The following is a 12,831-nucleotide window of genomic DNA, read 5'->3' as shown; positions in this document are numbered from 1 at the left end:
TCTGAACTGTGTATGGGCCAAGCTCTGACACATGTACAGGAAATCTACAACACCAGAGAACACAACAACAATGGACACTATGTCTATAGAATGATCCAGACATAAGCACGGATATACCACAATTACCAGAGACCCATCAAAGATGGCCGCCATGCCTATAGTCCGATTCGCGCATTTGTGGAAATTCCTTGGAAGAAACCCAGAATGGCTCCAGCATAACAGACAACGGACAAGTTAGAAGCCGATCAAGAACAGAGAGCTAGAACCGACAGAAAGGGAGCAACAAAGCAAACGGGGTGTCTTCTATTAATTACCATCAGGTAGAAAGCTTCATAGCAGCAGAAAGACAGTCATCAAGTCTCGTAGAAACCTAGAATGTGTCGGCAGATGAGAACCATGTGGACCATCTAGTCTGCCCAATATACTAAATACTATGAATAGCCCCCGGCCCTATCTTATATGAAGGATGGCCTTATGCCTATCCCATGCATGCTTAAACCCCTTCACTGTATTTGCAGCTACCACTTCTGCAGGAAGGCTATTCCATGCATCCACTACTCTCTCAGTAAAGTAATACTTCCTGATATTACTGTTAACCCTTTGCCCCTCTAATTTAACACTATGTCCTCTTGTAGCAGTTTTTCTTCTTTTAAATCTTCTCTCCTCTTTTCCCTTGTTGATTCCCTTTATGTATTTAGCAGTTTCTCTCATCTCCCCTCTGTCTCGTCTTTCTTCCAAGCTATACATGTTAAGGTCCTTTAATCTTTCCTGGTAAGTTTTATCCTGCAATCCATGTACTAGTTTAGTACCTCTTCTCTGAACTCTCTCCAAAGTATCAATATCCTTCTGGAGATATGGTCTCCAGTACTGAGCACAATACTCCAGATGAGGTCTCACTAGTGCTCTGTAGAGCGGCATGAGCGCCCCCCTCTGTCTACTGGTAATGCCTCTCCCTATACACCCCAGCATTCTGCTAGCATCTCCTGCTGCTCTATGACATTGTCTGCCTACCTTTAAGTCTTCTGAAATAATGACCCCTAAATCACTTTCCTCAGATACTGAGGTTAGGACTGTATCACTGATTTTATATTCTGCTCTTGGGTTTTTACGCCCCAGGTGCATTATCTTGCACTTATCAACATTACATTTTAGTTGCCAGATTTTTGACCATTCCTCTAGTTTTCCTAAATCCTTTTCCATTTGGTGAATCCCTCCAGGAACATCAACCCTGTTACAAATCTTTGTGTCATCAGCAAAAAGACAAACCTTACCATCGAGGCCTTCTGCAATTTCGCTGATAAAGATATTAAACAATATGCGTCCCAGAACAGATCCCTGAGGTACCCCACTGGTAACAAGACCTTGGTCTGAATATACTCCATTGACTACAACCCTCTGTTGCCTGTCCCTCAGCCACTGCCTAATCCATTCAACAATATGGGAGTCCAAGCCCAAAGACTGCACTTTATTGATAAGCCTTCTATGTGGGACAGTATCAAAAGCCTTACTAAAGTCCAGATAAGCGATGTCTACTGCACCTCCGCCATCTATTATTTTAGTCACCCAATCAAAAAAATCTGACTTACCCTAGAAAAGGACAGAAGAAAGAAACCAAGGAGGAGACGAGCAGCTGCGCTCATTATTCTGCTAGCTCTTAATGTCACCAATACAAACCAAGCAGTAGGAGAGGTAACTCCGACCCTAATGTATGAGGGGCGTGCAGGGTGTCCAGGAGAAGAGCAGCAGCCGGTAACTAAGTCACAACTCCCTCCGCTCCTGCACATAACACAGGGGTCACTGCCCGGAGTGCTACTTTACTGGAGCTCTAAGGTGGAGCCTCACCTGAAGAAACCTCCCTTCCTACATTCATTATTCCATACCTGTGGTCACATGGACTGGAATGTCCTCCTCCACCTCACTCTTACACGGGGAATCGCCCATCATCTGCTCTTCTTCATTCTCCACTTTAATATCAGTCACATCTTCCCCCTGATTTGTCATCTGTAACAATTCAGGACAATACACCAGACAGGTGGGAAATCTAACAGATCCACATAAGAGACCCCCACAATCTATGACCCCTCTATGACTGCAGGACCCCCCTGGATAGATGTGTATAGGGCTCAGCTCCATCTACCTGATGGTTCTCTGGGAGCTTCTCCTCTGGACAGTCCTGGGAATACAGAGGACGGGGACATCTCTCGGGGGGATTTCCTTCTATGAGTCCATCTGTAGGAAACACACAGGGACAGGAGAGATTATTACATGTGATGATGAGATGATGGGAGTAGTATCCAGGTGACCCATGACAGCCCCCCTCCTTACACTGCTGATCGCCCCATAAATCTGTCTCCTCTTCTTCTTCATCTTTAACCTCAGCCTTAATATCCATCAGATTTTCATCCTGAAGAAGAGAAATGTAAAATTATCTTTGGTTCAATCCCTTTCTGGTCAGATTCTGGGGAGACTTCAGCTCCATCTACCTGATGGTTCTCTGGGAGCTTCTCCTCTGGACAGTCCTGGGAATACAGAGGACGAGGACATCTCTCGGGGGGACTTCTCCTCCTGGATCCACCTGTGGAGACACAAGCACACAGTGACTGAATACATGGCCTCCTGTAGATCTGTCTATAGATCAGACTCTTCTCTCAGCTCCTTCACTTCTAGGTTTAGTGATCGGGGCCTAAATAACAATGTTCTGCTCCTCACCAACCTTCTGCTACAGAGGAGCCTGTCTTATCTTTCAGGGAAACACACCACGCATATTTTGATAATACGTCAATCACGGTTAAAATATATTTTATGGCGTCATTTTCTTTGGCGCAGCTTGACATATCACACAGGTCGCTTTGCCATTGCAAGGCGATGGACGACACTATGACCTTATTCTCGCGGGTTTATGCAGCGTGTACGCGTCTTGGTTGTTTAACCACGCGGCTATAGTCGCTCTCTTTATAAGGTGTTTTTTAACAGATCTGTATAAACTCTCCAAGCCACCAAAAGATCCGGGTGCTTTAGGATTAAAATAGGTCTTTTGCTAATATTTTTTTTATTTTAACATTTATTTTCGGACTCAGCGCGAAAGACGGGATCGAGCGGCGAATGAGGAGGACGGCGCAAGCGCAGCCTTGACAAGCGTGGAGCCGGCTGTCAGTTACAGAGCATAGAGGCGGGGTTAGGGCAGGGGAGGTACAGCCAGAGGCGGGGGAAGGGCGACCCCCTTGACTTCTAACGTGACTTCTGGAGCAGGAAATGTGAACTTTATAAGACGATTTTTTCAGGCAGATACAGCGCAGGAAAGCGGCACAAGGATGTGTAAGAACACACGGAAGATGATCTATAAGGTTCGCTTTAAAGGATAACTGTCACATTTAGACCCTAATTTCACTGTTCATATATGTAGTTAGTAATAACATGATATTCCAGAATCAGTTACTATTAGACTGACTTACCCCATAATTTAATAAGATTCAGCCCTTAGCAACCAGTCTGCATAAAACTGCAATTTCTCTATTCAGTTAAGATGGCCGCCACTGCCCTCACCCTGAGGCTAATCCCGCCTGCCCTCACTAGCCAGTAACAATAGCCCCCCAAAAGTGTCAGTAACCATAGCCCTCCCCCTAAAGGGTTAATCTCCTGCAGCACAGAGGGGTCCTCTTACCACATGTTGCTCTGATTTATACACTGAGCAGACGGCAGATCTCCCTTCCCTGGTCTGCGCTGCTCCAACTCTGCATCCTCCAGCTCTGCTGAGTGAGGGAGCGTCTGCCAAGCGCAGGGACAGGGAGAAGTGCACACAGCCCAGGCACTGTTATCAGCTGCTGGGGAGGACCTGGCTTTATTTACTTACAGTCCCTGGCTGTCAGTAATCTGACCCTGCACGCTGTGTGCTCCGTGGCTGTCAGTAATCTGACCCTGCACGCTGCGTGCTCCGTGGCTGTCAGTAATGTGACCCTGCACGCTGTGTGCTCCGTGGCCGTCAGTAATGTGACCCTGCACGCTGCGTGCTCCGTGGCTGTCAGTAATGTGACCCTGCACGCTGCGTGCTCCGTGGCTGTCAGTAATGTGACCCTGCACGCTGCGTGCTCCGTGGCTGTCAGTAATCTGACCCTGCACGCTGTGTGCTCCGTGGCTGTCAGTAATGTGACCCTGCACGCTGCGTGCTCCGTCTACAACAGATAGACGCACCATGCCTAGCAACAGATAGACGCACCATGCCTAGCAACAGATAGACGCACCATGCCTAGCAACAGATAGACGGACCATGCCTAGCAACAGATAGACGGACCATGCCTAGCAACAGATAGACGGACCATGCCTAGGAACAGATAGACGGACCATGCCTAGGAACAGATAGACGCAACATGCCTAGCAACAGATAGACGGACCATGCCTAGCAACAGATAGACGGACCATGCCTAGGAACAGATAGACGCACCATGCCTAGCAACAGATAGACGCACCATGCCTAGCAACAGATAGACAGACCATGCCTAGCAACAGATAGACGCACCATGCCTAGCAACAGATAGACGCACCATGCCTAGCAACAGATAGACGCACCATGCCTAGCAACAGATAGACAGACCATGCCTAGCAACCTTATTTTAAGCACAGGTAGAAGTAGGCAGTACAGGGGACAAAACTGTGGAATTAAGGGGTAATGGAATACACAGTGAAAAGTTGAAATAGGGCCACCAAGGAGATATTAATCACCACAATCCAATACTCCAAAAAAAAAAAAAATGACAGTTATCCTTTAAAGGTGGAAAAAGTTCTGAAATGATTTATCTTTGTCTCATTTTTTACATCACAGAAACCGGACATTTTACCAGGGGCGTGTAGACTTTATATATCCACTGTATATATACTACACAGGACGTATACTGTATATATATATATATATATATAGAGAGGACACATACAGGGGCGTGTAGACTTTTTATATCCACTGTACATATATTACACAGGACGTATACTGTATATATATATAGGACACATACAGGGGCGTGTAGACTTTATATATCCACTGTATATATACTACACAGGACGTATACTGTATATATATATAGAGAGGACACATACAGGGGCGTGTAGACTTTTTATATCCACTGTACATATATTACACAGGACGTATACTGTATATATATAGAGAGAACACATACAGGGGTGTGTAGACTTTATATATCCACTGTATGTATACTACACAGGACGTATACTGTATATATATATATATATATATATATATATATATATATAGAGGACACATACAGGGGTGTGTAGACTTTATATATCCACTGTATATATACTACACAGGACGTATACTGTATATATATAGAGGACACATACAGGGGTGTGTAGACCTTTTATATCCACTGTGTATATACTACACAGGACGTATACTGTATATATATATAGAGGACACATACAGGGGTGTGTAGACCTTTTATATCCACTGTATATATACTACACAGGACACATACAGGGGTGTGTAGACTTTTTATATCCACTGTATATATATATATATAGAGGACACATACAGGGTGTGTAGACCTTTTATATCCACTGTATATATACTACACAGGACACATACAGGGGTGTGTAGACTTTTTATATCCACTGTATATATATATATATAGAGGACACATACAGGGTGTGTAGACCTTTTATATCCACTGTATATATACTACACAGGACACATACAGGGGTGTGTAGACTTTTTATATCCACTGTATATATATATATATATATATATATATATATATATATATATATAGAGGACACATACAGGGTGTGTAGACCTTTTATATCCACTGTACATATAGAGGACACATACAGGGGTGTGTAGACTTTATATCCACTGTATATATAGAGGACACATACAGGGGTGTGTAGACTTTATATCCACTGTATATATAGAGGACACATACAGGGGTGTGTAGACTTTTTATATCCACTGTATATATATATAGAGGACACATACAGGGGCGTGTAGACTTTATATCCACTGTACATATAGAGGACACATACAGGGGTGTGTAGACTTTATATCCACTGTACATATAGAGGACACATACAGGGGTGTGTAGACCTTTTATATCCACTGTATATATACTACACAGGACACATACAGGGGTGTGTAGACTTTTTATATCCACTGTATATATATATAGAGGACACATACAGGGTGTGTAGACTTTATATCCACTGTATATATATAGAGGACACATACAGGGGTGTGTAGACCTTTTATATCCACTGTATATATACTACACAGGACACATACAGGGGTGTGTAGACTTTTTATATCCACTGTATATATATATATAGAGGACACATACAGGGTGTGTAGACTTTATATCCACTGTATATATATAGAGGACACATACAGGGGTGTGTAGACTTTATATCCACTGTATATATATAGGACACATACAGGGGCGTGTAGACTTTATATCCACTGTATATATATAGAGGACACATACAGGGGTGTGTAGACTTTATATCCACTGTATATATAGAGGACACATACAGGGGCGTGTAGACTTTATATCCACTGTATATATAGAGGACACATACAGGGGCGTGTAGACTTTATATCCACTGTATATATAGAGGACACATACAGGGGTGTGTAGACTTTTTATATCCACTGTACATATATAGAGGACACATACAGGGTGTGTAGACTTTTTATATCCACTGTATATATATATAGAGGACACATACAGGGGTGTGTAGACTTTTTATATCCACTGTATATATATAGAGGACACATACAGGGGTGTGTAGACTTTTTATATCCACTGTATATATATAGAGGACACATACAGGGGTGTGTAGACTTTATATCCACTGTACATATATAGAGGACACATACAGGGTGTGTAGACTTTTTATATCCACTGTATATATATAGAGGACACATACAGGGGTGTGTAGACTTTTTATATCCACTGTATATATATAGAGGACACATACAGGGTGTGTAGACCTTTTATATCCACTGTATATATATAGAGGACACATACAGGGTGTGTAGACTTTTTATATCCACTGTATATATACTACACAGGACACATACAGGGGTGTGTAGACTTTTTATATCCACTGTATATATATATATAGAGGACACATACAGGGTGTGTAGACTTTATATCCACTGTATATATATAGAGGACACATACAGGGGTGTGTAGACTTTATATCCACTGTATATATATAGGACACATACAGGGGCGTGTAGACTTTATATCCACTGTATATATAGAGGACACATACAGGGTGTGTAGACTTTTTATATCCACTGTATATATATAGAGGACACATACAGGGGTGTGTAGACTTTTTATATCCACTGTATATATATAGAGGACACATACAGGGGTGTGTAGACTTTATATCCACTGTACATATATAGAGGACACATACAGGGTGTGTAGACTTTTTATATCCACTGTATATATATAGAGGACACATACAGGGGTGTGTAGACTTTTTATATCCACTGTATATATATAGAGGACACATACAGGGTGTGTAGACCTTTTATATCCACTGTATATATATAGAGGACACATACAGGGTGTGTAGACTTTTTATATCCACTGTATATATATAGAGGACACATACAGGGGTGTGTAGACTTTTTATATCCACTGTATATATATAGAGGACACATACAGGGGTGTGTAGACTTTATATCCACTGTACATATATAGAGGACACATACAGGGTGTGTAGACTTTTTATATCCACTGTATATATATAGAGGACACATACAGGGGTGTGTAGACTTTTTATATCCACTGTATATATATAGAGGACACATACAGGGGTGTGTAGACTTTATATCCACTGTATATATAGAGGACACATACAGGGGTGTGTAGACTTTTTATATCCACTGTATATATATAGAGGACACATACAGGGTGTGTAGACTTTTTATATCCACTGTATATATATAGAGGACACATACAGGGGTGTGTAGACTTTATATCCACTGTACATATATAGAGGACACATACAGGGTGTGTAGACTTTTTATATCCACTGTATATATATAGAGGACACATACAGGGGTGTGTAGACTTTTTATATCCACTGTATATATATAGAGGACACATACAGGGTGTGTAGACCTTTTATATCCACTGTATATATATAGAGGACACATACAGGGGTGTGTAGACTTTATATCCACTGTACATATATAGAGGACACATACAGGGGTGTGTAGACTTTTTATATCCACTGTATATATATAGAGGACACATACAGGGTGTGTAGACCTTTTATATCCACTGTATATATATAGAGGACACATACAGGGGTGTGTAGACCTTTTATATCCACTGTATATATATAGAGGACACATACAGGGGTGTGTAGACCTTTTATATCCACTGTATATATATAGAGGACACATACAGGGGTGTGTAGACCTTTTATATCCACTGTATATATATAGAGGACACATACAGGGGTGTGTAGACTTTTTATATCCACTGTATATATATAGAGGACACATACAGGGGTGTGTAGACTTTTTATATCCACTGTATATATATAGAGGACACATACAGGGTGTGTAGACTTTTTATATCCACTGTATATATATAGAGGACACATACAGGGGTGTGTAGACTTTTTATATCCACTGTATATATATAGAGGACACATACAGGGGTGTGTAGACTTTTTATATCCACTGTATATATATATATAGAGGACACATACAGGGGCGTGTAGACTTTTTATATCCACTGTATATATATAGAGGACACATACAGGGGTGTGTAGACTTTTTATATCCACTGTATATATATATAGAGGACACATACAGGGGCGTGTAGACTTTTTATATCCACTGTATATATATATAGAGGACACATACAGGGGCGTGTAGACTTTTTATATCCACTGTATGTATAGAGGACACATACAGGGTGTGTAGACTTTATATCCACTGTACATATATAGAGGACACATACAGGGTGTGTAGACCTTTTATATCCACTGTACATATAGAGGACACATACAGGGGTGTGTAGACTTTTTATATCCACTGTATATATATAGAGGACACATACAGGGTGTGTAGACTTTATATCCACTGTACATATATAGAGGACACATACAGGGTGTGTAGACTTTTATATCCACTGTATATATATAGAGGACACATACAGGGGTGTGTAGACTTTTTATATCCACTGTATATATATAGAGGACACATACAGGGCGTGTAGACTTTATATCCACTGTATATATATAGAGGACACATACAGGGGCGTGTAGACTTTATATCCACTGTATATATATAGGACACATACAGGGGCGTGTAGACTTTATATCCACTGTATATATAGAGGACACATACAGGGGTGTGTAGACTTTATATCCACTGTACATATAGAGGACACATACAGGGGTGTGTAGACTTTATATCCACTGTATATATATAGGACACATACAGGGTGTGTAGACTTTATATCCACTGTACATATAGAGGACACATACAGGGGTGTGTAGACTTTTTATATCCACTGTATATATATAAAGGACACATACAGGGGTGTGTAGACTTTTTATATCCACTGTATATATAGAGGACACATACAGGGGTGTGTAGACCTTTTAGATCCACTGTATATATATAGAGGACACATACAGGGGTGTGTAGACTTTATATCCACTGTATATATATAGAGGACACATACAGGGGTGTGTAGACTTTTTATATCCACTGTATATATATAGAGGACACATACAGGGGTGTGTAGACTTTATATCCACTGTATATATATAGAGGACACATACAGGGGTGTGTAGACTTTTTATATCCACTGTGTATATATAGAGGACACATACAGGGTGTGTAGACTTTATATCCACTGTATATATAGAGGACACATACAGGGGTGTGTAGACCTTTTATATCCACTGTACATATAGAGGACACATACAGGGGTGTGTAGACTTTATATCCACTGTGTATATATAGAGGACACATACAGGGTGTGTAGACTTTATATCCACTGTACATATAGAGGACACATACAGGGGTGTGTAGACTTTTTATATCCACTGTATATATAGAGGACACATACAGGGGTGTGTAGACCTTTTATATCCACTGTATATATATAGAGGACACATACAGGGGTGTGTAGACTTTTTATATCCACTGTATATATAGAGGACACATACAGGGGTGTGTAGACCTTTTATATCCACTGTATATATAGAGGACACATACAGGGGTGTGTAGACTTTTTATATCCACTGTGTATAATTCTAATAATCATCCTGCAGCCCCCAAGTCTCCCTCCTCCTCCTCTGAATTTCCTGTCCACAGCAACCAGTCAGATTCCTGCTTTCAGTTTACAGAGCTCTTTCAGAAAATGAAAGGTGAAATCTGATTGGTTCCTATGAGTCTCCGCTTACCCGGTGATGTGAGGGGATCCTCCATCCTGACCGCTCCTCAGAACTCTCACTCCTCCCAAGACATCTGATCAATGGAGAAGGAAACGGAGCTCAGCAGCGAAGAAAAGAAATGGTGCTGAAGGACCTGGGGTGATGTCACCATCATGTGATTTAGAAGAGGCGGAGTTTAAAAATAAAGCAATGAGGTGATGAAGACCTGTAATGACGTCAATGTCATGTGACCATAAGAAGGGGGCGGAGCTCAGCATTGAAAAGCAATGTTGAGGAAGGACCTGAGATGACATTACAGTCATGTGACATGAGGGGCGGAGCTGAGCAGTGAGAGGCTTTATCTCAGGGTAGATGCTATTTCCTAGTGAGTAAAGGACCTCTGCTGATGTCACCACCCATGTGACCAGACGCCCGTGTGTCTGTCCCAGGACCTGGTCCTTTCTGTCAGAGCAGGCTTTATTCTAGAGGGAAGAGGAACCTGGTCCTTTCTCTCAGAGCAGGCTGTATTCTAGAGGGCTGAGGGATCTGGTCCTTTCTGTCAGAGCAGGCTGTATTCTAGAGGACTGAGGGACCTGGTCCTTTCTGTCAGAGCAGGCTGTATTCTAGAGGGCTGAGGGACCTGGTCCTTTCTCTCAGAGCAGGCTGTATTCTAGAGGGCAGAGGGACCTGGTCCTTTCTCTCAGAGCAGGCTGTATTCTAGAGGGCAGAGGGATCTGGTCCTTTCTGTCAGAGCAGGCTGTATTCTAGAGGGCAGAGGGATATGGTCCTTTCTGTCAGAGCAGGCTTTATTCTAGAGGGAAGAGGAACCTGGTCCTTTCTCTCAGAGCAGGCTGTATTCTAGAGGGCTGTGGGATCTGGTCCTTTCTGTCAGAGCAGGCTGTATTCTAGAGGACTGAGGGACCTGGTCCTTTCTGTCAGAGCAGGCTGTATTCTAGAGGGCTGAGGGACCTGGTCCTTTCTCTCAGAGCAGGCTGTATTCTAGAGGGCAGAGGGACCTGGTCCTTTCTCTCAGAGCAGGCTGTATTCTAGAGGGCAGAGGGATCTGGTCCTTTCTGTCAGAGCAGGCTGTATTCTAGAGGGCAGAGGGATATGGTCCTTTCTGTCAGAGCAGGCTGTATTCTAGAGGGCAGAGGGATATGGTCCTTTCTGTCAGAGCAGGCTTTATTCTAGAGGGAAGAGGAACCTGGTCCTTTCTGTCAGAGCAGGCTTTATTCTAGAGGGAAGAGGAACCTGGTCCTTTCTGTCAGAGCAGGCTTTATTCTAGAGGGAAGAGGAACCTGGTCCTTTCTGTCAGAGCAGGCTGTATTCTAGAGGGCTGAGGGACCTGGTCCTTTCTCTCAGAGCAGACTGTATTCTAGAGGGCAGAGGGATCTGGTCCTTTCTGTCAGAGCAGGCTGTATTCTAGAGGGCTGAGGGACCTGGTCCTTTCTGTCAGAGCAGGCTGTATTCTAGAGGGCAGAGGGACCTGGTCCTTTCTCTCAGAGCAGGCTGTATTCTAGAGGGCTGAGGGACCTGGTCCTTTCTCTCAGAGCAGGCTGTATTCTAGAGGGCTGAGGGACCTGGTCCTTTCTCTCAGAGCAGGCTGTATTCTAGAGGGCAGAAGGACCTGGTCCTTTCTCTCAGAGCAGACTGTATTCTAGAGGGCAGAGGGATCTGGTCCTTTCTGTCAGAGCAGGCTGCATTCTAGAGGGCTGAGGGACCTGGTCCTTTCTCTCAGAGCAGGCTGTATTCTAGAGGGCAGAGGGATCTGGTCCTTTCTGTCAGAGCAGGCTGTATTCTAGAGGACTGAGGGACCTGGTCCTTTCTGTCAGAGCAGGCTGTATTCTAGAGGGCAGAGGGACCTGGTCCTTTCTGTCAGAGCAGGCTGTATTCTAGAGGGCTGAGGGACCTGGTCCTTTCTGTCAGAGCAGGCTGTATTCTAGAGGGCTGAGGGACCTGGTCCTTTCTCTCAGAGCAGGCTGTATTCTAGAGGGCTGAGGGACCTGGTCCTTTCTCTCAGAGCAGGCTGTATTCTAGAGGACTGAGGGACCTGGTCCTTTCTGTCAGAGCAGGCTGTATTCTAGAGGGCAGAGGGATCTGGTCCTTTCTGTCAGGGCAGAGGGATCTGGTCCTTTCTGTCAGAGCAGGCTGTATTATTGAGGGCTGAGGGACCTGGTCCTTTCTCTCAGAGCAGGCTGTATTCTAGATGGCAGAGGGATCTGGTCCTTTCTGTCAGAGCAGGCTGTATTCTAGAGGACTGAGGGACCTGGTCCTTTCTGTCAGAGCAGGCTGTATTCTAGAGGGCAGAGGGACCTGGTCCTTTCTGTCAGAGCAGGCTGTATTCTAGAGGGCTGAGGGACCTGGTCCTTTCTGTCAGAGCAGGCTGTATTCTAGAGGGCTGAGGGACCT

The 12,831-nt window shown here is 43.3% G+C and overlaps 2 protein-coding genes and 1 long non-coding RNA gene across 3 annotated transcripts in view; 1 reads left to right on the top strand and 2 right to left on the bottom strand.

The window, feature by feature from the left end:
- The window catches only part of LOC120998324 (aspartic and glutamic acid-rich protein-like), a 2,513,920-nt gene that overhangs the window by 364,240 nt on the left and 2,136,849 nt on the right, over positions 1-12,831 (bottom strand). The window lies entirely within an intron of this gene.
- The window catches only part of LOC120998305 (gastrula zinc finger protein XlCGF26.1-like), a 4,064,644-nt gene that overhangs the window by 2,821,927 nt on the left and 1,229,886 nt on the right, over positions 1-12,831 (top strand). The gene's annotated exons all lie outside the window — the stretch shown is intronic.
- Positions 2,199-2,539, bottom strand: LOC120998420. Its single transcript, XR_005778364.1, has 3 exons — positions 2,484-2,539; positions 2,326-2,404; positions 2,199-2,229 (listed from the first exon to the last, which is right to left on the bottom strand). It is a non-coding gene; the product is annotated as an uncharacterized LOC120998420 (long non-coding RNA).

The sequence above is a fragment of the Bufo bufo genome, chromosome 4 (assembly GCF_905171765.1).
Source record: "Bufo bufo chromosome 4, aBufBuf1.1, whole genome shotgun sequence".
Lineage (NCBI taxonomy): Eukaryota > Metazoa > Chordata > Amphibia > Anura > Bufonidae > Bufo > Bufo bufo.
This window is presented reverse-complemented; position numbering and strand designations above follow the sequence as displayed.